Consider the following 24,994-nt stretch of genomic DNA (forward strand, 5'->3'; position numbering starts at 1 on the left):
AAAAAAAAAAAAAAAAAAAAAAAAAATCTTTTGTGTACCAAGATAAACATTTTGGAGGTAAACTATACTACAATGCTTGAACCTTTGAAGGTTGCTGAGGGCGATTCTTATGGAGCTTACTGAGAGCTGCCCCCTGCCCTGTGCCCTCCCAACACTTGCTTAGGCACAAAGCTCCATGCCCACCCTCGGCTGTGGCTGGCTCCTGCACCCCCAAGCCTGCCATGCCCTTGTCAATGTGCCTGGCCCGCCTCTGACCGCAGTCCACTCCCTGAGCATCCCTTGCTGTTTCCTAGCATTCCATGAGTGGTTTTCATGGGTTTTCTCAGGGTCTTTCCTAAATGCCACCTCAAAACTTTCAGCCCCTCTTGCACAGGATTAGACATCCCGTCCCTCCCCTCTCTCCTCAAGCCCAGACTGGCCAGGCCTCCCTTTCTGCGGGATAACTATTTTGGTGCCAAGACTTTTACTGAGGTTCTTCTGTTTTCAAATTTAAAGTGATTCCCTTCAAGTCCCCACTTTCAACCACATTCCCAAAGATTATCATCATTATTTAACGGTTTGGTTTAAGCGCTTTATTAGTGCTACTATTTGGAAATTTTAAAAAAATCCTCTGTACTGCCAACGTTTCTTTTATGTAGAGATGTCAAAATAATAAGGATACTTTCCAATGAATTATTCTTCCTTTCACACCTACACTATTCCTATTATCTTGTGCTAAAAACTTCTTATGATGAGCTTTTATATATCTGTCTATAAAATGTTACTAGTCGAGAAACAATTTTTAAGGAAAAGCTTCACTAGACTGCTGGAGACCATGCATGCTGTGCAGAACAAGACAATAATTTCTGAACTGATGGTCACAGATCCACAGGCCAAAAAACATGCTCCTGCCAGAAACACCCCAATTCAGGGCCTGAAATGCCAGATATTTAATATTTGTGTCTGTGTGTATATTCAAGGTCATGAACGTTTAACTTGGTGTCTATATCTGCTCATGGCCAGATTTTACCTAGCTATTTCTTTTGGTCAAACCCGACCTGAGTTCTCTTCATCCATCGTGGAGAAAAGTCCTTTTCTACTAATCTTATGTCTTAGACTTTCTTCTCATGTCTTGTCCTAAATGAACATGGTGATGAGATGACCACCTGTCAGGTGATTCCTGAGTTAAATGGGGCAAGGGATGGTGCAGAGATGACTTGAGATGCTTTCAAATTAAAGATTTTGTGAAGCAACTTTGACTCTTTCAGTGATACATCCTCTGTTGTGCTCTCCCATGGAGACCGAATGCCGTTCTCCCCAAGCCATAAGCAAGATGGGAGCTAGCCTCTTCCATTCCTGGGGCCATCTTAGTTCTCTCAGTGACTTGCCAGGGGTGACTCTCCTGACACTTTCATCACCTGCAATCACTATCTGTCTCTGTACTCTTTTTAATCTTCACAGGTCATTTTTATTGTTTGGCGATATTTCTAACTCCCTCAGTGATTCGGGAACCTCAATCGCATTTATCCTTTCTACCTCGATCCCTACTATAAACCTGGTAGGCATCAACTTCTATCTTACATCACTCAGATGCATATCTACCCACTTATTCATTTCCAGCTAACTTCTCAGTGAAATCTTTACTCTGATACTTTAGATTTTTGCCTCTTTCCAAAAGCGTTCCATTCTTCCTTTATCACCTATACTTTGGGACGGTGACATATCATCCACATTTACAGAGAAAACTGAAATTATCCAGTGCAAGTATAATGTCCCTAAACTTCTCTTAATGTCTTTATCTCTAATCCTAAATGGAAAGAAGTCACAGAAAGTCCATGTTGAAAAGAAAGAAGAGGGCTTCCCTGGTGGCACAGTGGTTGAGAGTCTGCCTGCCGATGCAGGGGACAGGGGTTCGTGCCCCAGTCCGGGAAGATCCCACATGCCGCGGAGCGGCTGGGCCCGTGAGCCATGGCCACTGAGCCTGCGCGTCCGGAGCCTGTGCTCCGCAGCAGGAGAGGCCACAACAGTGAGAGGCCCGCGTGCTGCAAAAAAAAAAAAAAAAAAAAAAAAAAAAAAGATGTAACTTGAAATCTGTAATGGGTTGAATTGGGTCCTGCAAAAATTCATATGTTGGAGTTATAATACCCAATACACCAAAATGTGAACTTATTTGGAAACAGGGTCATTGCAGATATAATTAAGATATAATATTTAAGTTAAGATGAAATCTTACTGGAGTCGGATGGGCTCCTAATCCGACTGTTATCTTTATGAAAAGGGGAAGTTTGGAGACAGAAACGCATACACAGGGAGAATGCCACGTCAAGATAAAGCTAGAGATCAGGATGAAGCATCTACGAGCCAAGAAATACCAAAGATCGACAGAAACCACCAGAAGCTGGGAGAGGCATGGAACGGATTCTCCTTCATGGCCTTGGAAGGAACCAATCCTGCTGACAAGTTGCTTTTGGACTTCCAGCCTCCAGAACTGTGAGACAATAAATTTCTGTTGTGTAAGCCACCCAGTTTGAGGCACTTTGTTACAGAAGCCCTAACAAACTATACATAGTCCTAGCTCTACAGTTTTCTCATTTCTAAAGTAGGGATCATAATTCTTATTATATCTACACCAAAGGCTGCTAGAAACAATAAACACATATAGTGCTTACCAAGTCCTAGGAACTATGCTGAGTACTCCATATGGGTTAACTCATTTAATCTTCACCACAGTGCCATAATATAGACACTAGTATCATCTCCTTTTCACAGCTGAGGAAACTGAGGCACCAACATAATAAGTAAGGTCACACAGAAAGTGAAGGAGCCAAGATATAAACCTAGGCAGTCTGCTAATATTACCCATGATACAACTATCTTTGTAAACCATAAAGTTCCTCCCAAATTAATCACCATCATCATATCACTTTCTTATTCACGAGCCTCTATACACACAGCAAAATGAACAAGTTTCTCCTCCAAGAGCTTCCACAGTCTAGTTCTGGCCCACCTTTTCAACATTATCGTTCATTTCCTCCCTACGCAAGCTCTCCCTTCACACTTACCTGTTCATCCTTGCTTGAGCACAACTCATATTTTTGTCCTTGATTCCCTCTGTTACTCTCTCTGGGGGTTCCCTCTACGGGCTCCACTTCAACTGCATACCCTTCTCAAAGAACACAGTGCTATCTACGAGGCTTTCCCTAGCAACTCCATCCATAAGTGGTCTCCCCTATGGCCCCATATATGCATTGCTCAATACTCTTTGGGAATTCAAGGATGATGTCAACCAAGAAAGTGCTGATGCCATCGTATAACATGACAAAAGAAAGAAAATATTAACACAAACCACTAAAGAAAAAGGAAGTAAGGGAATTCCCTGGTGGTCCAGTGGTTAGGGCTCCGTGTTTCCATGGCAGGGGGCATGGGTTCGATCCCTGGTCCGGGAACTCATATCCCGCAAGACAAAAAATAAAGAAAGAAAAAGGAGGTAAGGGGCTTCCCTGGTGGCGCAGTGGTTGAGAGTCCGCCTGCCGATGCAGGGGACACGGGTTCGTGCCCCGGTCAGGGAAGATCCCACATGCCGCGGAGCGGCTGGTCCCTTGAGCCATGACCGCTGAGCCTGCGCGTCTGGAGCCTGTGCTCCACAATGGGAGAGGCCACAACAGTGAGAGCCCCGCGTACCGCAAAAAAAAAAAAAAAAAAAAAAGGAGGTAAGTTTGCATGAGAATTACAAAGTACTACTTAAATTTACAGAAGTTAATACTTCCGGCTGAGTTGAAGAAGGAAGGATGCACTGAGGAGGTGGTATCTGAATTGGGCCCTAAAAAGGAGTCAATATGCATACTGAGTTACTTGAAGGTACTTGTTATCTTCTTTTCTCACATTTATTGTCAGTCCTCTCTGGCTCCAAAAGGGATTTGAGGCAGATCTCACCTGCTCAAGTATAAGCTGGTAGAAGGCAGGGGTCTGAGTCTTCTTTGTCTTTCCTATGGTGTCATGCACCAATGATTACATGCAACACAGGCCTTCAAAAATATTTGTGGAAAAGAACGAAAGAGTATACAAAGAAGGTAAGGACGAAAGGAGAGAGAATGTCATAAAAGGAGACAAGTGAATTCCCATGATTTTTCTAAGAAGTTCTCCTTGACCTGGCAGCCACCCCATTCCTTTGCTCACTCCTCTTCCTGTGCCTTTGCTTAGCTGGCGGGCTCTGCTTGCAATGCTTTCTCCCCTCCCCTTTCTGGCATAAAATCCTCTGAGGCCCAATTCACTCTCCCCTTCCTAGCTGAGTACTCTCTGCCCACGTAAGCCTCACAGACATCTTCCTTCCTGCAATCCTGCTGCATGCATTTGTCTCTGTTCAACACTTAATTGTTCTCATAAAGTTTCATATTTAGTTATCCTCCAACCAGATTTTATAGCTCCTGAAGGCTGGAAACCATGTCATATTTCTTTTGCATGCCGCCCCTCTTTGCCTCCACCCAGACGTCCCCTCAAACACAGAAGTACCTGGCAAGTACTTGCTGAATGACTAAATCCTTTCAGTATTTCTATTGCTAAAGTAGAACGTTCTTTCAACTGACTTTCCAGGTTCAAAAGTACATTGAAAAAAAGTTATATATCAAAGCATTCATTTCTGATAACACAGATTTATCTTTTCTAAAACTTGCAATCACTGAAACAAACTTCAGTGGCTTCACCAACAAGAAAAAAGGATGTAAACACACAAAGAAGGGTCTGTTACATAACCACCCTAATACTTCTAGCTCCACTCAACTTCTTTAGGCACAGAACTTATCATTTTATGGCAATTTAGAAGTATAAATACTGCCAACACATTTCTTCCCCAAGAAAGAGATACTGAAAGTGGTCCAACTTATCCTAAAACTTGCCAGATGAAATTTCACAAGTAGAGGTGAAACAGAATTTTTAAAGTTCCCACAGCAGATACTCAAATACCATTTGTTAATTTGAATTTTATACAGAATAACTCTATGCAAGTCACAGTAAATCTAAAAACTGTAATGGTGAAAATCTTAGAACCCTAGCAGAGCATGTGGTAAACAAGATGAATCTAATCTGAACAATACTGGTTTCCTTAGAAAAAAAGGTGGATCTTAAAATTTCACACTAGAGTTTAAGAAAGGATAAATTGAACTATTGCATAAAAGTAACAGATCGATTCTTATCTTGCTCTCTACTCCTCCTGGGTTCTCATTAGAGCCAACAGGCTCTAACTTGTAAAAGACTTACATTAAAGACAGAGGAAGAAAAGAAATTAACCTCACAACTAAGGGAGACACTAAAAGACACTTTTACCTAAGTTAACTCTGCGGGCTTTTCAGTGATTCCAAGAACCAGTTTCCTCTGAGAAAGGTAATTGTGAAAAACATTTCAAAATTGCTTTAAAACTATGGGCTGTGAAACTAAGTAGAAACATTTAATTCCAGTTGCCAAAGACACTGACATTGTTGGGCTCCACTTCTTGACATCCCCCAAACCCACTGACCCAATATTGGCTAAGTGTGCATTTTCCAATACCTTTTGCAGCATCGCTATGAGCCTGCTTTTAAGATGATTACATCTTAAGTCCTACCTAATTTTCTTACTGAGAAAAAACACAACTGGTCTGACACCACAAATTAATTCTACTAGATCGCAGTATGTCAAAGGGACAAAGGAGCCAACTGAACGAGTACCCAAATTGTTTGAATTTGGACCCAAATTCAGTCCAACTGAATTTGGACCCAAATTCAGTCCAAAGCTGAAACAATTTGAGCAACAAAATAAATAAAATAGTTCTGGATTACAACCCAAAGTATAAAAACAATATCCATGAGTCCATACTGATATAAAAATGACTGAATAAATAAATACATGAGGGAGAAAAGACAAATCTTTTGTGCATAAGAATTCCAAATGTTCAGTGTAGATACCCTGCTCTTTCAGAAGTGGAGCATGACCTTCCCCTCCTTAAGTGTGGACTGTGTCTTCCTCCCAAAGAGGACAGTATGGACCAGGGGGAAAAGAATAACCTCACAGTAAGAAAACTGACAAACGCTATTTCAGCCGGGTGATCAAGGTCAACATCAGCCATGATAAGTCATATTTATGATCTGTACCCTTGATATGATGTGATGAAAATGGCACTTTACTTTTATGCTCTTCCTCCCCCAAACCTAAAACCCCAGTATTATAATGAGAAAAATACTAGACAAATCCCACTCGAGAGACATTTTATATATATATATATATATATATATATATATATATATATATATATATTTTTTTTTTTTTTTTTGGTACGCGGGCCTCTCACTGCTGTGGCCTCTCCCGTTGCAGAGCACAGGCTCCGGACGCGCAGGCTCAGGGGTCATGGCTCACGGGCCCAGCCGCTCCGCGGCATGTGGGATCTTCCCGGACCGGGGCACGAACCCGTGTCCCCTGCATTGGCAGGCGGACTCTCAACCACTGCGCCACCAGGGAAGCCCGGTTCGGGTTTTTTTTTTTTAACACTTCCTTATTTTCTGCCACTGCAAGATGCTCCAGAATCACCTTGTATATTTCCTGCCCAGTCCTAGAATCAGCCATTTCTCTAAGGAGCCCTGGTTACTTTTGTGAAGAATGATTTTAAAAACCAAGAATTGAGCGCTAGGTGTGCTCATTACCACCAGGGTATCATTGCTGCTTGTCCTTTGCAGCTGACAGAGTGAGGAAATACATGCGTGTATACTAAACCATGTATATATAATACATGTATCTATAAACAATTCTAAATTTAACCATCTGTACTGATACTAAGCTAAACATGAGTTCACACTTAGTCTCCAGCTCTAATCCATTACAAGGATCATTCCGGCCTCCTCCCCTTCCTCTTCTGTAAACTCCTACTTCACTGTAGAAAAACTGGCTCACTATAGAAAAAATTTTTTCTGTTTCTTTAATTTTGTATCTATATGAGATGCTGGATGTTCACTAAATTTACTTCATGATGTAAGTCAAATCATTATGCTGTATACCTTTAACTTTTATACAGTGCTGTATGTCAATTATATCTTAATAAAACTGGAGAGGGAAAAAAAAATTCTACTAGAGAGTCTTATCTTCCTGAACAAAAATGAAGCAAAGTTCACATTGTTTCTATAAATGCTATTATTATTTTTAACCAAAATACTGCTATAAGAAGTTTGGAAAATGAGGGAAGTTTCCAGACTCTTTCTGACATGGGCAACCTCTATGTTTTGACCACATGGCTAATGAATGCCCCATACATTCAGGTGACCACTGTTGCCAGTCTAGTTCTACTAGAAAAAATGGGGCAGGGAAAAGTAAAAGATATTACTGAAAGTCCAAATGGAACACCATAGTCTGATGCCAAGACCTTTTTAAAGATTTTCTAAAATAAAAAAGAAATGTGGAGAAAAGTGACCTGTTTGGGGAGAAAACAGATTAAGCATAGAGGAGAGGAGTTTTCAGACACTGTAATGTGTATCTGTATGAAAGGTTGAAGCAGTCTTATATAGAATCAATATTTAACCAGTTAGCAAATACTTTGCTCTAATAAATAAAAATGCTAAGTAGAAACTATAAAGACAACTCGCATTTCAAACACTGAAACTGACCATTTCTTCTACATTCATATAATTAAGTCATTTTTAACTTCTAAGATTTTCAAATCCAGATGAGCAGAGGTCATAAAATTAGAACCCCAGAAGATAAATGCTAACATCCCTTCTGGACAACCTCACTTAAACGTCTCTAAACAGAGAAGAACTCAAAGGCCTCCTTCATAAATCCATTCTAAAGGTTAAAACATTCAGAAAAACTTCCCTGTATTTAGCATAAATCCCTCTTGATGCCTGCTCTACGGCGATTTCCTCTTCTTTTTCTTCAGGGAAGATGGAAAACAGCTGTTCAACATTCCCTTTCAGTCTCCTTCTTCCTTCCTGCCAGGCCCATTCCCCCCCTGGGAGCAGTGTAAACACTGCAGGTGATTCCTAAATCCAGCTGGCCCCTGCCCGATTATCCACGGGTCTGGTGAGCCTGGCCCCATCCATACCTCCTAGGATGATATCATTCAACTGCCAAGGCCCCAAGAAGAGCTCTTAACCAGAATTTGTGGAATTCCAGAAATCCATTACTTATAGTCTGTCCTCAGATATAGCCAAACAACAAAAAGAGCACAGTGTCAAGAAGAAAAGCTGACAGTCACAACTGTAAAGAAGGTAAGCGGTGTGATCCTGCAGCCAGGCCACCTTTACTACTGCTCTACCTGGTGTCAGGGTGTTGAGTGCACCTTGGCGTGAAACAATTTTAAACTACTTGATGATTTTCATCCTGCAATTCTTGAGTTTCTTGTCACTGACACAACTTTCTGGGTGTAAGCTAACTTTAGAAATGCTATAACCCTTTCAATACTTCAATGTAAAGGACTACTCTAAATGAAGGTGTCAATTTGTAGTCTGTTTTTTCTTTACATGAGTAATCTCTACCAGATTCACAACATAATCTACAGATTACTACATTTTACACTAAGACTTACATAACCAACCTAATGTTGTTATCTCCCACTTCAGGAATTGCTAACAAATATCTCCATTTTTCTTGCAATAGCAATTAGACTCCCACAGTAAAGCCAGTATATTGCCTGTGTACTTCATCAATAAAAATATTACAGACCCACAAGCTTGGTGAGCCCATTTCCTTTACAAGTTCTTTTTAAGAGTTATGAAATGCTGACTCAACTTTGTTGTGGTAGAACATCTGCACACATTAAATGCCTATTGCTTAGTAGCTAAGTTTGTTACACATGAGAAAAACGTTAAAATCCTTGATTTAATCAACATGGCATCTATGTATGCAATGAATATTTCAAATGGAAAAATTTAAATGACAGCTTTTTAAATGAGTGTGGACCTACTCAATTTCTTCTGAAAGATCATGTACACTAATTTAAGCACACACAAGGAATTTTACTATGATTATCCTACTATTTTCCACATTCACTGGGGAGAAGAGAGGCACTATTAATTCTATAAATAATACCAAAAAATGTTTCTGGCATGCAGACACATATATACACTCAGTTGCAAACTCTCTCTGACTCTGTCTAGGACAAAGCAGATGGGCACAACCTACAATGGATACGTCACATATGTGTAATTGAGAGTTAACTGCATACATGTCTTTTGCTATATTTTTAAAAACAGGACTATACTTACCTAATGGTTATAACTATTCTCACATATAAAATGCCAAAACAAATCATGCTTATTATCAGAATGTTTATAGCTTCTACATATTACTAAAGAGGCAAATTCTGTTCTTTCAGAAATTACCTACTAACATTTGATGACAACACTTACCAAGATCATGTGTATGGAACACCCCAAGGGAGTCGAAACAAATAGACAGAAATTCAGCGGTAATCTTAAAGCACATCAAAATTCATATTGTTATTCGGAATTAAGAACTGAACTCCATTCAAGAAATAAACAGATGGCCTCAACAATCTTTTCTTCTCTTCCCAAAGTAAAATCATTCCCTTTTATTTTCTGTGATATTCAACAGATTCTCTGAATATTCTACCTCCTGCAGGTTTATACTCTTCTGGGCATCTGACAGAGGATCTGAAATCCACACCCTCAACAGGCTGGAGCTTGCTGAGACAAGCAGAAGGAAGCAACGCGATTGGTAAAGCACCCAAAAACCTGAAGCCAGCTAATGAGAGCTGAGCAATGAGCCTAGGGTTTTGTGGGAATTAGAAGGGGCCCCAGGATGGAAGCCTGACCAGGATGAGAAGAGATAGGCAGAGTGAGAGGAGAGAGCTGTGGGAAGAGGGTCTGTAAATAGCCAGTTTACGGAAGCCTGGGAAGCACATGAGCATTCCAGGGAGCTGACAGTTCAGGGACAGTAATGAGTAAGCGGGATAATAAATTAGATCTGTAGGAAAATAAAATATAAGAGTCTTTAACAACATGAATGTGGAGTCATAAAGGAGAAAAGTAGAATTACGTACGCCATTTAGGTTAATCTCATGTTTAAGGTAGACCACTAATTACTTGCAAATAAGAGACAACAGGTCTTCCCCGGCGGTGCAATGGTTGAGAATCTGCCTGCCAAAGCAGAGGACACGGGTTTCGAGCCCTGGTCCAGGAAGATCCCACGTGCCGCGGAGCAACTAAGCCCATGAGCCACAACTACTGAGCCTGCGCTCTAGAGCCCACAAGCTGCAGCTACTGAAGCCCACACGCCTAGAGTCCGTGCTCAGCAACAAAGAGAAGCCACTGCAATGAGAAGCCTGTGCACTGCAATAAACAGTTGCCCCCACTCGCCACGACTAGAGAGAGCCCGCGCACAACAGGGAAGACCCAATGCAGCCAAAAATAAAATAAATTTAAAAAAAATGAGAGATAAGTCTCTTACTTCCATGGTATTTCCATTTCTACACCCCTAAAATGAGGATAAGACACCTGCTCTACATCACTCTTCATTTCCACTAGGCTAAAATATCAGAATATTAGAATTATTTGAAAAAATATTAAATTACTAGGCAGTTTTAAAATGCAAGCATTCACGTAGCTGTATGACCTATCAAGGACTCTTCCTTCAATTGTCTAAATGTATATGAATTCATAAGAGTTTATTAACGCTAGTTTCTCCTCTTAACCGCGTCCACAATACTTCCTAATTTTCTTTCCAGTATGATTCTTCCCTGCAATATCTCTCCACCATCCCCTAACCAAACCACTCTTCCATATGCAACTAGAAGTTGTGAAACAATAAAGTTAGATGGGTCAGAACTTGGGACTACATTTATTAACTAACATATATAGAAAGATTTTCTTTAAAGAAAAATTGCTTCAATTAAAAATATTATCCACTTAATGCAAAGTTTGATTTTTAACATCTTTCTTGGAGTATGATTGCTTTACAATGGTGTGTTAGTTTCTGCTGTATAACAAAGTGAATCAGCTATACATATACATATATCCCCATATCCCCTCCCTCTTGCACCTCCCTCCCACCCTCCCTATCCCACCCCTCTAGGTGGTCACAAAGCACCAAGCTGATCTCCCAGTCCTATGCAGCTGCTTCCCACTAGCTATCTATTTTATATTTGGTAGTGTATAAGTGTCAATGCTACTCTTTCACTTTATCCCAGCTTACCCTTCCCCCTCCCCAAGTCCAACTCCATTCTCTACTTCTGCATCTTTATTCCTGTCCTGCCCCTAGGTTCATCAGAACTATATTTTTTTTGCAAAGTTTAATTTTTAAAATATAATTTCCTATTAGAGTTGGGCATTAGAGTTGGCAAGACTTTTTGAACTTCATCCTTTTCTAATTATTGCTATCACCAGATAGAAGCATGGATCAGTGCCTCTGGAATCTAGGACTTTAATCTCTACTTTCATTCTGCCCTTAATTAATCATATGAATTTTACTGGAAAATAATTTCTTTTCGGTACTCTGGGCTTACACGCTTGCCTAATTCCCATGCTGGGCACTGACTCAGGTTTAGAGGATTACATTGCGTCATCCAAATACCTACTGGTAATTTGGTGACCACCAAAGAGTTTTATTCTCCAAATCACTGTAGGTGAAGATAATGTAATTCCAAGATGAGAAAACCCTAAGGCATTTTATAATATAGTAATAAGAACTGTCCTGCCCTCTGCTTGGACCCATTATTTCAGAAGGGTTGCTGGACATGGAATCTCTGCCTTACCCACTCCTTCATAATAGCAAAGATCCAGCCCCTCTCAGTAAATGGAATAAAAGTATCCACTGTAATGATGGAGTTCCCTGGACCAGACATTCTTGATCTCCTCAAAGGCCTGCCACAAACATATCCCAGGACAATAACAGTATTTCTTTTTTTTTTTTTAAATGGAGGAGGGTGAAAAAAGGATAAGAAAATGTGTTATGTCTAGAACTCAAACATGCTAATGATTTAAGTAATATTTAACACATGCTGCAAATACAAAAGGCTAGTCCTTTAGTAGTTTCTTTACCCCTTTGGAACACGAAGGTTACTGATATATTACAATCCAAATTTAAATGTATCTTTCTTTATTCCTCTCCATTCATTTGTTGAAATCATAATAGAGTGGATATCATGTAATTTCTTTCATGAACATGTAATTTCTTTCATGCCTTAGTGTAATCCAAGGCAAGTAGAAATAAATACCAAAATATTCTGCTACAAATAATATTAAGAAATGTATAAACAAATATTTTTTTGTTTAACTGCAGAATGCATTTTCATCTATGATCTTAAGACACTTTTTCAGAGATTAAAAAAATCTTTATAATGAGGTATTGGGAAGGGTGGGGCAACATCTGTGAAGCTAAGAACTTTCCCTCCTGGATGGCCACCAGATCAAGGCCGTACTGTGGGATATTGGACTGGAAAACAAATATCATTGAAAACCTGTAATTAGCTAATTTGTGGAATAATTTTATAAACACTAAAGTAGATGCACACAAAATATTAGGTATTATGACGGTCCTGACCTCATGTGGCAAACCTAGCTAACTTCTTACCCAGTGTCTTTCCATAACCAGGCCCCTAACCTCAGATGGAGGAACTTTAAACAGCTTCTACCCAGCAGGACCAGGAAGGTGCTAATAATCCCCTCAGTGACAAAGGCCTAAATCGTATTCTGTGGCAAATTTCCCTCTTTATCCACATTTCTTTTTTTTGAGAATTCCATTTTACTTGGTAACTGTACTATCGATACTTTTTTTTTTTTTTTTTTTTTTTTGGCGGTACGTGGGCCTCTCACTGTTGTGGCCTCTCCCGTTGCGGAGCACAGGCTCTGGATGCGCAGGCTCAGCGGCCATGGCTCACGGGCCCAGCTGCTCCACGGCATGTGGGATCTTCCCGGACCGGGGCACGAACCCGTGTCCCCTGCATCGGCAGGCGGACTCTCAACCAGTGCGCCACCAGGGAAGCCCTATCGATACTTTTTAACCTGAATGTAAAAATGTACTATGTAGGCCACTGTCTTTAACGAAAGCTAGACGACACTAATACTGACATCATATACCAATTAATGAAAAATGATGCTTCCCAAGCCCAAACTCTCAGGTGCTGCTTATTTATGGTTTCTCCCTTTCTACCTTAAGAGCTTGGGGAGAGCCAGGGCAGTTTCTTACATCCTTCCGTATGTTTCCTAAGTAAACAGCACTGTCTTGCACTTATTGCTGAACCCACACAGGTCACTAGATGATGGAGGCATCAAACTCAATATTTTCTCTTCTCCAGTTATACTAGAACACATCTTACCTGCACACTTCATAAAAGGACACGTATCTGTATGGGACCTTGTAGTACATGACACACAAATACTCAGATAATGCTGTATTTTATTTTTTCCATGCACATTACGAACAATTTGGGGATCCCATTTTAGAAGTAGTGTCAGAATATTCTATAAAACATTGCACATAGGGACTTCCCTGGTGGTGCAGTGGTTAAGAATCCGCCTACCAATGCAGGGGACACGAGTTCGAGCCCTGGTCCGGGAAGATCCCACATGCCGCGGAGCAACTAAGCCCGGCCACCACAACTACTGAGCCTGCGCTCTAGGGCCCGCAAGCCACAACTACTGAGCCCACGTGCCACAACTACTGAGCTCATGTGCCTAGAACCCGTGCTCTGCAACAAGAGAAGCCACCACAATGAGAAGCCCACGCATCGCGACGAAGAGTAGCCCCTGCTCGCAACTAGAGAAAGCCCGTGTGCAGCAACGAAGACCCAACACAACCAAAAATAAAATAAAATAAAATAATAATAAAAAACATTGCACATAATATTTCATTTCATACGGGTTATCATTTATTGAGAAATTTTTAAAAACTGAAGAAAAGGAAATTCCTGAAAGGTTAACTCTATAATGTGAAAAATAAAATACTCAAAAAAAACCTGTTTTGAAACTATTTCTCAGTGAGAACGTCCCTTCTCAAATTTAATGTAACATTAACTAAACCATGACTAATGAAAAAACGTTTTAAAAAACTTTATAACACGGAGATTCCCAGAAATTAAAAGTGCCATTTCCTGATCTAAGGAATTCCAGGTAAATGAGGCTCACTTACTTTTTTTTAAGCAATGGATTCGGTTTCAGCTCTAATGCCCGCCAGCCTAAGCAGAGGCTGATGCCTCAAATGAGCAATGAAAATGAGAAAGTTCTCGGGTCACAAACTTAGCTCAGATTCCAGCCGCGACAGATCTTGCGCCCATGTGGCATTGCTCACAGAGCTTCCCAGCCTGTGAGTCAAGCACGTCCCAGCCCCACCCTACCACCAGGGGCTGCCAGGGAGTGAGGTTTACCAACAATTTCTCCAAGTGTCTGCGGAGCCGGGCGGCTCTGGAATCCAGCGCCTGGGGGAGGCTCGGGACGTGCCTGCCCAGCTTCCACAATCGCAGAGGCGGGCTGCCAGCGCCAGCATCGGCACCCACGACCACTACCACCCCAATTAACGGAGAGATGCAGGGAAAGGAGGGCGCGAAGCTGTGCCAGGCTACCGGGCAGAGGGAAGCCGGAGCCCCCCGGCCGTCCAGGAAATCGCTGCTGGGCCGGCCGGACCCGACGCACCGAAAGTGATCTGAGTTCTTATGGTGCGCCCGGCTCTGCGCTGGGCGCTCGAGGGCTGGGAAGGGACTAAAAGCTGCCTCGCTGCCGGGGAAACCCACGGCTCCGGCTTCACGCCTCGCGCGCCCTCCAGGAGCCCAGCGGAACCGGGCTCGGGCGCGCAGCTCGCGGCGCTCTGCGCCCGGCGGGGGACGTGGCTCTTCGCCTGCCTCCCGCCGGCGCCCGGCCACCCGCCCGAATCTCCGGAAGAAAGTTGCGCCGCGCGGGGCCCAGAGCGGCGCCCGTCGCGCGCCCCTGCCCACCACTCGCGCGCCCCTCCGCTTACCGCTCCCCGCCGCGGCTTCGTCCTCTCGGGCGTCGCCTCCCAGCTTGGGCCCAGGCTCCGGAAGCCCTTCCCGGCCCCCCTCACTCCAGGGCGCCCGGGCCCCCGGCGCCCTCGGAGCCGAGCCCTCAGCGCGCCCGCCGCGCCATGGGTGCGGGTGGGCGCCGCGCCACAGGATGCGCCGCTGCAGCCTCGGGCGGCGCTACTGCGAGCCGGGCCGGCGCGGGCGGGTGGGGTGTGGGCGAAAGGGGAGGAAGGCGGGACGCGGCGGGCGCTGAGGCTCAGCTGCAGGGAGGAGGAAACCGCAACGTCACCAGCGCCCCGGGAGGCGAGGACGGGGAGGGAGAAACGGGGACCCCTTCCCGCCGCCGGACCCCGACCTCCGGCCCGCCCCGCTTTCTCTTCCTCCTCCTCTCCCGGGACTCGCGGCTCTCGGCCTTCCCCTCCACTCGGGCCCCGACTCCACGCACCCCTACCCTGCCAGGCCTCTTTGGCTTCAACTTGCTCTAGTTTCTAATGACCCCACGCGCTTCGGGTTCAACTCTAGAATCGCCCCCAAGCGAAGGGTACTTTTGGAGGCCCGAGGGGAGGAGCTGATGCTTCCATAGAGCTCCGGGAGAGGAAACCGTTTTCCTCCAACGTTGAGAACTTTACCACCGAGGCTGTTACCCACTCCCCTCGCCTTTTCCAAAATTGTTACCCCTCCGTTTCTCCCGAATTCGGTTTTACTCTCTTCTCAGACAGAAGGGTGGAAATCACCTATTTAGAAGCGGTCCTCGCCTTAACCGTACTAACAAAATACAGTAAAGCCAAAAGCACTGAACCCTGCAAACTGAACGGATGTTAATCAAAGGTAAAGGGTCAGGAACAGAACATTTGATATATACAACGCACAAGAGGAAATTTAATTTACCTTATCTCCTAGGCCTGGGTGGACGAGGGAGAGAAGGAGAGAGAGACCGACTCCCCTCATCCGTCTGAGTTTTTCAGGTGGAGGATTTGCAACCTTAGTAGTCACAGCCCCTTTGGAGAAGTTTCCTGCCTTCTCTTCCAGCAGCCATTGCACACAGCCTGATCCAACCTGGCCTCAGGAAAGTGGCAGACAAGACCAGGGCCGTCACCGCAGGGCTTCCTCAGCCTTGGCTTGTAATTAACCTGCCAGAGCTAGGCGGTACAGTGACAGATGTTCATCCATTCTTTAGCACTAGGGATGTTTTACCTGAGAGCAGTGCTTTTCTCCCTTGCTTCTCCCATGCTTTGTTTGAGTTCTGAAGGGCCACCTCCTTCCATTTCCCGTCCTCAGAGTACCTCAGAGTATCTCAAGACCTACAGAGTAGTTTCCCTCAGGCCACATTAGAAAGAAATGTGGATGTCGAGTTGTATGCTTCTTTTTTTCAGAAATTGCATTTGGAGAGAAATTCCTTACAAAATGGTCAAGAGGAAGTGGTTTTGTTAAAATATTTTAAATGTTCACTCAAGTAAACCACTAATTTGCATAAACTTCCAGATGTTTTAGAGGTGGAATGTGGAGGAGATAAGGGGCTCTAGAACTTAAAACTAGTTTAATCTGGTTTAAATCCTCATTTTGCAATTTACTATGAGGGTCCTTGGAAAACTAACCTCAGAGCCTCCGTCTTCTCATCTGTAATGTAGAGATATAATACCTCCATCGAACAGTTATAGGGAAGATACAATAAAAATATTGAATATTTGAGTTACTACATGCCAGATACTGTGCTAAGAGATTTACATATATTAATTCAATTATTAGAGAAGATTCATTGTGAAAGTGTCTAGCTGTGGTATATAACCCGTAAGTGTTAATTTACACTTACCTTCTCAAATTTGGAAGAGACCTTAGAAAAAGCGTCTGGTTTGATTTATTTAACCTTTAGATAAGTAGTCATCTAACTCAGTGGTTCTCCAACCTAGAACATTAAATCAGCAGGGGAGCTTTGATAAAATACTTTTTAATGGGGACCCCACACAAGACCCATAAATCAGAATCTCTAGGGCTAACATGTAACCATCAGCATTTTAAAATCTCTTCCCAGGCGATCAGAATGTGCAACCAGGATTAAGAAATCTTCAAAGGAGGGCTTCCCTGGTGGCACAGTGGTTGAGAGTCCGCCTGCCGATGCAGGGGACACGGGTTCCTGCCCCAGTCCGGGAGGATCCCACATGCTGCAGAGTGGCTGGGCCCGTGAGCCATGGCCGCTGGGCCTGAGCGTCCGGAGCCTGTGCTCCGCAACGGGAGAGGCCACAACAGTGAGAGGCCTGTGTACCACAAAAAAAAAAAGAGAAAGAAGAAAAGAAATCTTCAAAGGAGACAGTACCCACTGTCTTTTATTGCCCCCAGTTTTGCTGTAAATTGACCTGGAAATCTGCTTCTGAATAACATCCACCTCTTGCAAATGGCCCCCCAAATAGTAGGGCTCAAAGATCTGCAATCCTGCCCTCTGGGGTCTTCTAGGATGCATTTAGCATGAATTCCACAGGAGAGTGCTTCAATTTGTCTGGATACCTACCAACTCCATCAGCTTTTCCTTATCTTTTCTGAAAGCCCTTGGAAGGTGGTTTACTTTGCCATTGTTCCTCTCAAAATCTGATCCCCAAAATTGAGTTCAAGGTTTTATTCAAATAACACAGATGTTTAACGGCTTGGTTCTAATTACTGTATTTTCCCCAAGTAAATCCTAGGCACTATTATGGCAGCAATATTACCCTATTGACTCCTATATTACAATCTACTAAAATTCGGAAGCAATAATGTCTTTTTCTCACCCACTCCAAAACACTTCTTCCCGAGCCACACCCATTATAGTTTGTTCAACACTTAGCACAATAAAATTTAATAGAATCACATGTTAAGTTAGGCCTCTTCTTTTAGCTTATGGACATGTTATGTATCACTGATGTAACTGAGTAATTCTACGTCCCAGCTTCACATGTTCTGCAAATTCAGTCTGTATGCCATGTCAACATTCAAGTTCTCATTCTCAGATGCCTTCCACTGCTGACACTGAATTAGCATGCTGTTGATGAATATTCTCATCAGTTGAGGAACCTCACGTAACTTAATATTTTCTTCTCTTGTCCCAGAGCAGCTAATGCACATGGGTGCGTGACATCTTTGTAGAAATTAAAGTACACCATCATTTCCCAGACTGAGGGATTAGGGAAAAGTGATCTCTTCCCCCAGTTACAGCCCCAAACAGCAGATGTGCTTTGTCTATTAGATGTCCTTGCTATATGGTGTTACAATATAGTCCAAAAAAGGAAATGACTACTTGTGAATTCTTGTTAACTTCTGAGTTTCTTCCTTTTCTAAGTGCCCAGATATTACCTTAATCATAGGTTTATTCATTTTGCTCAGGATCTGTGACAAGCTCCTTGTTTTGGTTTCAGGAATCGAGCTGCTTCTTTTTTTTGAAAACTGGAACTCCATTTGTTCATCCCCAGTCTTTCAGTGTTCATCTCTGATGCTGATTCTAGATGAAAGTCCTTATTTGTAAACTCTCCTTGCTGAGATGTAATTTTTCTAGGCAAGAGAAGTTAAGCTTTAGAGAGCTAGGCTTTCTTACAAGTTCTTCACCTATCTTAGCTTTCAATTAACTATTGCAAAGTACATTTTACTCTTTCAGGTTGAAGGGTTATTTTTTTCCATGATAGGGAAGAAAAAAGGGAGTTAGTTCTGGTTTATCATCCACTTACCTTAAGTAGGTATATCCCTTCTATGATCTTACAAAATGTATTTTTGTTGTTGTTGTCCTTAGTTTATTTTTGGCTCTAGCCTAATGAACCCCAGTCTTACAGGGCTGTTACCAGTATATGGTTTCTGTTCTCTTGTTTAAGTCATTAAACTCAAATTTGCCCTTTAGGTTTTACTAACCAGCCAGCTGGTCCATGACTGTATACCTGCTTCAATCCTTGAAAAGCCTTTTTTTCCCCCCTCAGACCAAATTAGTCTATTCATAAAACCACCTTACCCTACATCTAAGAGATACATCGTCGAGTCACCGAAGAGGTGTGATCATTTTGGTTTGCTCAAACCCTATTGCCCTATACTTGTACTAACTTCCTCAATGATAATATCCTTCAGCTTCCCCTTCCGTCTCCGGGCATTCAGCCCGGTCAGACATCCACCACCAATTTCTCCAACCTTCCTTTCTCAGGCCTGTCACCTCCCTGACTCTTCCAGTGCTGACCTGCTCCTTGCCACTGCCTAGACTGTTCTGCTGCTACTGCTTCATCTCCAGATGATTCAAGCTTCCTGAACTTAGCTTTCATCATTAATACGAAAGGAAACACTCACCTACATTCTTAATCATAATTGAGTTGTAACCCTCCACCCTCAGTCACAATTTGAGGCGTTTACATATAATTCTTCAGATACATGTTTCCTGGCCTCACAATCTTTTAACAGATCAATCATTACGTGTGCCAGGTACTTCTATCTGTGTCTCATTTTATCCTCACAGGCACTGATGTCAGTATTACTATGTTCATTTGACTGATGAGGAAACAGAGGCTCAGAAAGTTGAAGTGAATTTCCCAAGATGTAATGGCTCAGACCACACATGATTATGTTGTCTGTTATCAAATCCAGGCTCTTTCCACTAAACCACTTGGCCCATACTAACTTTTCATATCTAAAGCCCCACCTACAGTCTGTGTCCTGGTCTCAGATGAAAGTTATCCTCCATTCATGCTCCATTGACTTTTGAAATTGATGATTTTTACATATCCCCTGAGTTACCTTAAACTGTTGGGCTGCACCCTGCAGGCCTGCAAGCCTTGTAGTTGCCCAGCCTGGAGACCAAAGAAAGAGCTTGGAAACAGTGACAGAGACATCAATGGTTTATTGGACAGGGGATCTTAAGCAAAATGTCCTGGAGGGGCACCCCACTGCCTACAACAGACAACATGGCAACAATCTTCTCTACTCAAGGGAGGAGGCTACTATTTATAGGTGGAATTGACATCAGGTGGGCTCATCAGTTACAGGGACAAATTAAGCCCTACAATTATGAGGTTGGATAGTTGTATGAGAGAATCAGGGACTGGTCCAGCAGGAGATGTACAGGGAGCCAGAGAACAGCCATCTTGAATGGCCTAACCATACAACTACCCAAGGTGTCCCTTCCACCTACCAAACTATAGCACTATTCTCTGAAATTACAAAAATGATTATTAATTTTTGCCACATGAATGGATGAAATTAGAAGTTTGTTCTTTACTCAGGTTATGGAATGGCTCAAAATTTTAAGCATTTAGTATTTTTCTTAAACATGGCTTTTGAGAATTGTAAAGAAATCTGGACATCACTGAGGAATTTAGAAAATAAATATTTATTGAGGTGTTTTTAATTGGGTGATTCAGGTGCTTGGGTAGTACTTAATTCCCCTCTTTTTACCAAACTCTGGCTTTTTCCAGAAAAGTACAACTAGGGAAGAATTGTGTTAAGAAGTTTCTGAGGACAGGTTCACGGCCCAGGAATCTGATTGCCAAATGTCCATGTATTGTTATGGTCTGTTATTTCAAGAAATAGCCCAACTTCTCTCTTCATACACCCCACTCGCAGCCCTGCTGAAGTAGTTGAGTTCATGCCAGGTTTGCACTAGTTTGGAAGCCAAACCTTATGAGGCTTTATGCTCATGTATTCGAGAGGCCATAAGGAGTTATTCAGGCAGTATTCTGTAGTAGAACTCTAACCCTAAGGCTGCATATTAGCGTCACCTGCGGGAGTACCTAAAACACACCAATGCTCAGGCTTACTCTCAGAAATTCTTATTTAATTCTTTCTAGGATGACGTCCAGACATCCCATATTCTTTTTAAGATGCCAGATGGTTCCAGTATGTAGCCAAAGTTAGAACCAATACTCCATAGCAGTGCTTCCCAAACTTTGCTGTACTTTAGAACAACCTGTGGGCTTTTAGAACTTCTGATGCCCAGGCTGTAGCCTGTACCAATCAAAGCATAATAACAGGGTGTTTAAAGCCCTGTGATTCCAATGTATAGAAAGCTTGGGAACCACTGGTCTACAGGAGTATTACTCAATGGGCACTTGAATCAAATGAAGCATTAGATTTAGACGATAGGTTTATTTGCCACACTTGTACTGGTTTAATAATGATATAAAATATTGTGAAGATTGGTTTTCATTTATATCAGTTCACTGATATATTTATTTCTAAATACTTTTGTTGGATATGCAGTTGGGGGAAGTATTACTTGATTTCAGTAATGGCTGAACTAGTGAAGTTGCTTTCAGAATATAAGGTTTCATTTCACATTTCTGCTGCCCAACTATTATAAATAATGAATTCCAATAGCCAGGCTATGCAGGCTTTTTCTTCTACTGGTGAGATTAACTGTATCAGGCAATGAAAATCTTGTTTGCTTTGCATTCATAGTATCTTTTAGATAAGGAATAATTGACAGTTTGCTGATATTAAACCTAAGTATGTGATCCAATGGCATTTTTCAATATCTTTTTCTAACCTGCTTCCAAATAATACAGACTTGTTTCTTCTTCTGTGTTTTAATTTTTAAGACTTTTTAAAATGGTGCAATTTTTGAGTGGCTGTTTTTACCCTTTGTGGACAAATGGAAACAAAATTTAAAAGCCCAAGTACAGTCTAACAGAAAAACAGCATTCCTTAGAGGCACTTATGATCTATGAAGCAAGGTAAAAAGAACCTTGGAATAATACCAACCCTTTCCTTTTACAAAGAAACTGAGGTTAACATAGGTGGTGATTGTTACAGTCCCTGCCGCTAATTACTGGTACAGATGAGAAGTCAGTCCTCTTGGTTCCTAGCCAAGCTTCCTTTCTCCCACTTCTCCGTGCTGCATCACTGGCCAAGAAAGTACAACTAACTTCTTTTGAGATTCTCATATCTTACATTAACTGTGGCAATTTATTTAAAAATGTCAAGATACATTTTTTTCCATTAACAAAAGGTCAATGTATAAGGAGAAATAAGCCTTATTTTAGGGAAAATCAAATGCCTACTCAAAATGTACACAGGATAGCGTGTTTCCTTTATCATTGTTAAACTTGACGGTGTATATTACTTGTGATATAATTTTCCACCGAGTTATGGGCAAAGTAAGCTCAGCACCACATACTTACCAAACCAAGCTCCTGTCCTTGAGGTGAAATTTCAGTAAAATTCTACCCATCTTGGTCATTTATCCTCATTTATGCCTGGGGTTTTTTAAGGCATTCAAGAGTCTTAAATTTTCATCTTTTTATTGCATGAATCAATTTTCTAAGTTTCCTGCTATTATACAAGAAGCATAATGCTAGATAGCAGTGTTTCTGTTCATGGTGAGCAAATTAATATTGTGGTGTGAAGGTCAGCCACATGTATACTCATATACATGTATATGTATATATATATAATATCACTTTCTATTCAGTCTTTAAGCATGTTGCAACAAATAACAACTGTTATGAAGCAGACGAGGGGCACAGACTACAACATTCTTGGATTATACTGTAATGGAAAAGGCACTTAAAATGAATCTGCCAGAATTAAACAAATTTTAATGTTGTTTGGGGAAAAATGAGTGGCTTAATACTGGAAACTGAGAGTGCTGGGTTCTAGGACTGTGTCTTTCAAATACCAGCTGTGTGAAGAAATTCTTTTTTTCTCCTATAAATTTGCAAAATTCAGCAATAGCATACATGATAACTTGGGCAAATCACTTAACCTGTTTGAGTCTCAGCATCCTAGTCATAAGTTGAAGAAGCTGGTCTTGATCTGTGGTTCTCAATCCTGTCTATACACTAAAATCACCCAGGAAATGTTAAAAAATAATGACGCCCTGCACTACCCTCAGACAAATTAGAAAAGTTTCTGGGGTATGTGGCCTAGACTAGTGGTACTCAAAATGTGGTCCATGGACTGCTAGCATCAGCATTACTTGGTATATTAGTCAGCTTGGGCTGCCACAACAAAATACCAGAGACTGGGTGGCTTAAACAACAGAAATTTATTTCTCAAAGTTCTGAACCCTGGGGAGTCCAAGATCAAGGTGCCAGCTGATTTGGTTTCTGGTGAGAGCTCTCTTCCTGTCTCCTGTCTTCTTGCTGTAACCTCACATAGCCTTTCCTTAGTGCATGAACATGTAGAGAGAGAAACAGATCTCTTTCTCTCTTCTTCTTCTTTTAAGACCACCAGTCCTATTGGATTATCACCCCACCCTTACGACTTCATGTAACTTTACCTCCTAAAAGCCCTGTCTCCAAATACAGGCATATCGGGCGTTAGGGCTTCAACATATAAATTAGGGCTGGTGGGGGGAGAAACAATTCAATACATAGAACTTGGGATTTAAAAAATTTTTTTTAATTATTTTATTGGGGCATAGTTGATTTACAATGTTGTGTTAGTTTCAGTTGTACAGCAAAGTGAATCTGTTATACATATACATATAGCCACTCTCTTTTAGATTCTTTTCCCATACAGGCCATTACACAGTATTGAGTAGATTTCCCTGTGCTATAAAGTAGGTCTTTATTAGTTACCTATTTTAAATATATCAATAGTAGTGTGTATGTGTCAATCCCAATCTTCCAGTTTATCCCTCCCCCCCCATCCCCCAGTGACCATGGGATTTTTTTAAATGTCAGTTCCAAGCCCAGGCTCTGGGAGTAAGGACCAGGAATCTACGTTTTAACCAACTCTACAGGTGGTTCTTATGCACAGTGAGTTTGAGGGTTACTGGCCTAGACCACTTGTTCTTACACTAGGCTGCACATTGAATCACCTGGGGAATTTCTAAACATTTGATGCCTGGGGCCCAATCCCAGAAATTTCGATTTGTTACAGGATGCTCACTCTAAGCAAGTTTTAAAGCTCTGCAGGTGACTCCAATCTGAGAACCTCTGGTGTAGACGGTCTCTAAGGGTCTTTTCAGTTCTAAACTGGTGTGGATTTTAATACAATGACATATACACATATATATGATATATGTAATATACATAATCTAGATAATGTACATCAAAATGAGGGTGATCAGATAGCTCTTTCTATTTTGTAGTTTCAGATACAAACCATTTGTTAGCCTCTTTTCATTAATCACTTGATTATATAACACAATAAACAGGAACTTTTTTGAGAATTGCTTTTTTTTTTTTTTTTTTTTTTTAGCGATACGCGGGCCTCTCACTGTTGTGGCCTCTCCCGTTGCAGAGCACAGGCTCCGGACGCGCAGGCTCAGCGGCCATGGCTCATGGGCCCAGCCGCTCCGCGGCATGTAGGATCTTCCCGGACCTGGGCACAAACCCGCGTCCCCTGCATCGGCAGGCGGACGCTCAACCACTGCGCCACCAGGGAAGCCCGAGAATTACTATTTTGATAGTACTATTTTGCTAGATATATGGTCCTTTATTCTTCATAAAAATCAAAGATCTATTTGATGGTCAAATGTCTTTCCACTGTATAAAACTAAATGAGGGTTTGGATAGTAGCCAGATGTTTATGAGATATTTTAAAAGAATCTTACAAATTTAGAGTCCAGGGGTAATTCTAAAAAAACAAACATAATGTGATTATTTTGTAAATCTCAAAAAGTTTATTCAACCATATAAATAAAGGAAATATGGGTATTTCTTAGTATTAAAACTTACATTCAAATATAAGTTTATATATATAAACTTATATATAATTTTAAAATCTCTTTTGATACCAGGGTATAAATGGCTCTAGGATAAAAGTTGTATGTCATTTACCTCCAAAATGTACAATAATAGCTGTAGAAAAGTGACATTTTAAAATATCTCAAATCACCAGAGCTCTGACCAGTGAATTTAATTTTAATACTGTCAGCATAAAAGTTAGCACATAAAAGTAGAAAAACACAACCCCCTAAAATACTGTCATTTCTCTTCAGGTACATGAATTATTTAAAAACTTCAAATTCATCAGAGAGGAACAAGTAACTAACGAATAAAAATTAATAATCTTCCTAATAATATTGGGGTTTAATAGAAGAGTTATTAAGAATAGTATTTGAGCACTTGGCTTGATTATAATTCTGTTCTGATGAGGCCAAGGGAGCAACATTTTCAAACATAT

General features: G+C 41.7%; 1 protein-coding gene and 1 pseudogene across 8 annotated transcripts in view; one reads left to right on the forward strand and one right to left on the reverse strand.

Annotated features, from left to right (window-relative positions):
• The window catches only part of DSE (dermatan sulfate epimerase), a 115,331-nt gene that overhangs the window by 54,430 nt on the left and 35,907 nt on the right, over nt 1-24,994 (reverse strand). For 2 of the 8 annotated variants that reach the window (XM_027088090.1, XM_027088133.1), the window contains exon 1: nt 14,905-15,179. The gene's annotated coding sequence lies outside the window, so the exon portion shown is untranslated. The other 6 variants (XM_027088098.1, XM_027088113.1, XM_027088082.1 and 3 more) reach the window with 6 other exon arrangements.
• LOC113613064 (basic proline-rich protein-like) lies at nt 14,311-15,418 on the forward strand (annotated as a pseudogene).

The sequence above is a fragment of the Aethalodelphis obliquidens genome, unplaced genomic scaffold, assembly GCF_003676395.1.
Source record: "Aethalodelphis obliquidens isolate GAN/ISIS:26980383/991018 unplaced genomic scaffold, ASM367639v1 scaffold3, whole genome shotgun sequence".
Taxonomy (NCBI): domain Eukaryota; kingdom Metazoa; phylum Chordata; class Mammalia; order Artiodactyla; family Delphinidae; genus Aethalodelphis; species Aethalodelphis obliquidens.